Here is a 5,521-nt window from a genome sequence, read left to right as displayed (position 1 = left end):
ATATTTGCATATTATCACATCAATTTGCTTAAAACAAGAAAATTTTAATATGGATCATACATAATTCTTAATCTTATCGAAATCATCAAAATAAATAAGAATGCAAAAATATTAAAACAATATATAGATATACAGATGGGTACAACTACTTCGTAATGGTGATAAATAATCCCCTTATTTGTCTTTGACAAAAACCGTTGTTGGATTGAAACTCCTGTAATGTAGCAGCTAAAATAAAATAAGTTAGATAAAACAAGTTAAGTGCTACCGGCTTTTCCATTGTTAATACATTTTTTTCCTCGCAATCTCTTTTTAGCATAGCTGCACAGTTGTATACAAGCTATGAAATTCGTTCATATCCATTGGGTAAAAACCAGAAGCAAGCATTTAACCAAAAGATATTATCACTCCACCAAAAAAGAAAGAGAAATGGGCATCTCCCTGCTTAACTCAAACCAAAGCTATCGAGAACAACATTCCATCCATTTTCTCCATCTCTATTATGTTTTAGTAGAGAAAGAGTGCCATAAACAAGAAACAATGACGACGAACCCGAAGACGCCAACACCAGAGATGACTGAATCACGATCGCCAGGTGGAAGAAGACTGACCAGTGAATTTCATCGTCGACCCACAAACCAGTTCGTCTGAGCCATGAAAGAGGTATGAAAATGGCTTATTACTGCGCATGTCAATTTTATCAGCTGAAACTAATCAATTTGGTAAAATTTTTATAATTGATGTCGATACCTTTTTAAGAATACCTTAGTAATGCTTCCATTTTTTTCCCATCTATTGGCCTTAGTTGTAGGTTAATGATTGTTGTGAATGCGTGTTCAATTGATTTTGATTCAAAATGGCTTCACCTATATATTGCCGCCTCGTGAATGATTGAAAATGGGTGTGGAAAATTTTGAATTTTTTAAGCTACTACTGCTAATTGTTGAACACAGATGCATGGTAGTTTTTGTGAAATTGAAGATGGGATTGAGTGTTGGAGATAACTTGAAGTGTATATTAAAATGTTGAGGTTACTGGATTTTATTTTTATTTCCATGATGGTATTAAAGTGGAGTGGGTTGATAAAATTTCATGAGTTGTTGCATTCTTGCTTTCTGGAATGCTGTCTCTTGTAGCACAGGAAAAGTTACATATAAAAACCAACATGCCCAAGGAATGATCTTACTTCTCTGACTATTTTAGGTGGAGGAAGATTGGAAATGAGATCCACCTTGGCTTTATCAACCTCAATACCTTTGCTCGAAATGATGTGATCGAGAACAATACTTTGTTTTACCATAAAATGACATTTCTCCCTATTTAAGACTAAGTTCTTCTCGATACATCTCTGCAGAACTAGTGTTAAATGATGTAAACATTGATCGAATGAGTTACCAAAAACAGAAAAGTCATCCATAAAGACTTCAAGGAATCGTTCAACCATATCAGAAAAAATGCTCAACATGCATCGTTGAAATGTAGCAGGTGCATTACATAATCCAAATGGCATTCTCCTATATGCAAAAGTGCCAAAAGGGCAAGTGAAAGTAGTTTTCTCTTGATCTTTTGGTGCTATGGGAATCTGATTATATCCTGAGTAGCCATCTAGAAAGCAATAAAATTCATGGCCTGCTAATCTATCAAGCATTTGATCGATAAATGGTAAAGAAAAATGGTCTTTACGTTTGACAAAATTCAACTTTCTATAATCAATGCATACACGTCATCCTGTAGTCACTCTAGTGGGTATCAATTCATTATTAGCATTGGTAACTACTGTGACTCCTGACGTTTTGGGGACAACTTGTACATGACTGACCAATGAACTATCAGAAATTGGGTAAATGATACACGCGTCTAATAGTTTAAGGACTTCAGTTCTAATAACTTCTTTCATGTTAGGATTTAACTGACGTTGCATTTCCCTAGTAGGTTTAGCATTTTCATCAAGGTGAATGTAATGCATGCAGTCTACTGGGTTTATACCTTTTATATCGACTATGATCCATCTTAATGCTCCTTTATGCTGTTTTAAAACATCCAACAACTTACCTTTTTGTTCGTCATTTAGGGATGATGAGATGATTATTGGTAGAGTGCTTTCTTCTCCCAAAAACGCATATTCCAAAGTGTTGGGTAATGGTTTGAGCTCGAGTTTTGGTGGTGATTCTGATGATGTGATGAGTTTCTTCTTTGATGATGCTAGTTATTCAACTCTTGACTTCTATTTATTAGTGTCCATGGATGGTGCTGAGTCAAGTAGGGCGTTGACCTCATCGACTGATTTGTTTTTGTCACCGGCATCTCCACTTTGTTGTCGACTTCTTTCCCTTTTCGCAAGGTCATGACTGCTTTGACCTCTCCATGATGCTGTGGTGAACTGGTACTTACTTCGTGCACTCCTTTAAGATTAGGCATTAGTTATTGCCAAGGTTTGGATTGAAGAAACAAGTTGTCCCACCATCTTCTCGAGGTTTGAAACTGATTGGGCTTGTGAGTTGAAGCCTGCTCTCATCTCATTTCGTAGTTCATCAATGGTGCGGTTCTATTACTCAATCGTGGAGTGAATAACATTCTTAAAATTCTGGAATGCATCCTCCCATGGTCTAGGTTGAGAGTAGTTCTGGTTCTGATTGTATGGTCTAAATGGTGGCTGAGAGGCTTGAGGAACTTGAGGAATTGGTTGCATTGGTGGAGCTGGAGCTGTTGGTCCATTCTAATGGAATCCTTGAGACCATGAAAAATTGGGGTGGTCTCTCCATCCAGGGTCATATGTATTGGAGTATGGGTTGTAATTAAATGGTTTTCTCATTATACCTATGGCATTAGCTTGATCTGAATATGAGTCATGGTCATGTGGCTCTGTTGATTTAGCAGTCGTTAATGATGCTATTTGTCGAGAAAGACCTTCAATTATCTCTTTAACTTCTATAATTCTCAAACTTGACTTGCCAATATGAACCTCATTCACTCCTTTAATTCTTTTAGTATTTCTGAGCGATCGACTCCGTTGTTGGGAATTATCCGCTTGTTGCTGGAAGAAATCCTAAATCTTTGATGCACTTTTTGACATTAGCTCTCCTCCACTTGTTGCCATTAGCCATTCTTGCACATGCGGCAATAATCCCTCCAAAAAGTATTGGCATTGGTGCCATTTCTCGTACTTGTGATGTGGACACTTCAACAGTAGCCCATTGAATCACTCCCATGTTTCGAAAAACTGCTCGTCTTCTCTCTGGGTAAACTCTGAGATTTCCTTGCGAATAGCATTGGTTTTATGCACTAGGAAGTATTTATTCAAAAATTTTATTACCATTTGTTCCCATGATGTAATGCTATTAGCAGGTAATGTATTGAGCCATGAACGAGCTCTATCCTTCAAAGAAAATGGGAATAGTTTGATTTTAACATCATCATCTAAAAAAATTTCATATTTAAAAGTTTAACAAACAGCATGAAAATCATTCAAATAATTATATGGGTCCTCATTTTCTAGGCCATAGAATGTTGGGAGACAATTTAGCACACTAGGTTTTAGTTCAAAACTCCTAGCAGCTACATTTGGGTATCTTATGCATGATGTGCTCAAATTAGCTAAGGGACTAAAGTAGTCCTTAAATGGCCTCTCTGGTAGGGTTTGTTGTAATTGTTGCAAATCCATTTCTCTTTTATCTTTAATTACAACGTGTTTGTGTGTGCGAAATGTTTTTTCAAGTTCAAGGTCTATAGGCTCAATATTAGGTAATAACAACCTTCGACCATGCATACAAAGAACAAAAATTAAATGGGAACAAAACAAATAAAAATAAAGAAGGAGAAATTATGATACTAACCTTATCACGTTGTTACAACCATACTATAAAAACACACTAAAACAAATACGTGAAATGAATTAACTAAAAATAAATTAATAAGATAAACGAAAAATTACAAAGAAAAATAACTTGAAAATTAAATTACAGAACTTTAAAGAAGAGAAAAAGAAATTCTTACCTCAAAATGTAAATTCACTTTTTTTTCTTTTTTTTATATAAAAAAATTACAAGAAAACAATTAAAAGAAATTATTTACAAAAATTAATTCTACAAATTAAAATAACTTATCTCCCCAGCAACGGCGCCAAAAACTTATTGTGCAAATTTTATTGAACTCGTAAGTACACGAATCTATTGTAGAATAGATCAATGGTGACGAGTGTCGATCCCACGAGGAGGTAGCTTTTAATTGTGTGTATAATTAATATTTCTAAGAGAGTGGTTGGATTTGTGGTGAAAGTGACTTAGACTATCCTAGACTATCCCAGAATTAAATTAAAGAGGAAACTATTATAATTGAAGCGCTTGGTATCTGGATCTGCATCAACATGCACCATGGGCTAAATATTCCTTTATTAATTCCAATTAAATCATGAGGGGGGTTTTCCACTCCTCATGAACAACACTCTAATCAATATGGTGCTAAGGGCTTATCGTGCCAAATAATAACAACCTTGTACTAGGGAGCCGGTGAAACCAGGGCGGTATCTGAACAAGATTATTATTATTTATCGACGAAAAGTCAAAACATCCACAAAAATTAGAGGGGAAGAGAAAATAAATTTACCAAATAAAGCCCATGGCACATGTTGAGACTTCACCTTCAACCCAAACTTGAAAGAAAATTAGCTACTCATAATTGAACTAGGGGCAAAATGGGAGTTTATTAAAATATGTAGAAAATACAAGATGGAGAAGGAATTACAGAAAATTGAACTAAAAAATGAATTCAAGGATGCGAAATTAGGGGGGGAGGCCCCCTTTTTATAGATACACTGAGTAAATCATGGTCATCAGATTAAAAACATTTTTGACGCTCAGGATTGCGCCATGTCATCAGTCAACAGTACGCGGTTTGACCACGAGGTTTGAACAGTCACACGGTTTGACCACGCGGTTTGAACAGTCACACGATTTGACCATGCGGTTTGAATTGTCACACGATTTGACCACGCGGTTTGAACAGTCAGACGGCTTAAATAGTGATGCGGTTTGGTTGTATATAATCCCGTGTATATGCATGTACCGTACGCGTAATTTTTGGTCCACTAACATGCTGCCACATCACCGATCAACAGTACATAAGAATTTTAGTCCAATAGAATCATGACACCTCATCAGTCAATGCCACATCATCGGTCAATGCCACATCATCGGTCAATGCCGCATCATTGTTCCGTATGTGTGAACAGTGTCATGAATAGTAACATGAACAGTACCGTACATGTGAAAAGTGGCATTTTTTATTTTATGCTCCTCCTAAGGTTTTCGACTGTCTTGAGTTCAAAAGTGATGTTCGTTTTGCCGTTTGATCTCTTGTTCATTGTGAAATGACCATGATGCCCTTAAAATACATAAAATACTTAATTAAAATAAAACACACACAATTAAATCACAAGAGACTTAAATACATAAAAGTAAGGGTGTTAGTAAGACTTGAAATCTAAAATGATGATTTTCTCCTTTATAAATATACATTTTCTAAC

Source organism: Citrus clementina, unplaced genomic scaffold (genome assembly GCF_000493195.1).
Source record: "Citrus clementina cultivar Clemenules unplaced genomic scaffold, Citrus_clementina_v1.0 scaffold_6, whole genome shotgun sequence".
In the NCBI taxonomy this organism is placed as follows: Eukaryota; Viridiplantae; Streptophyta; class Magnoliopsida; order Sapindales; family Rutaceae; genus Citrus; species Citrus x clementina.
Note: the sequence above shows the minus strand (reverse complement) of the source record.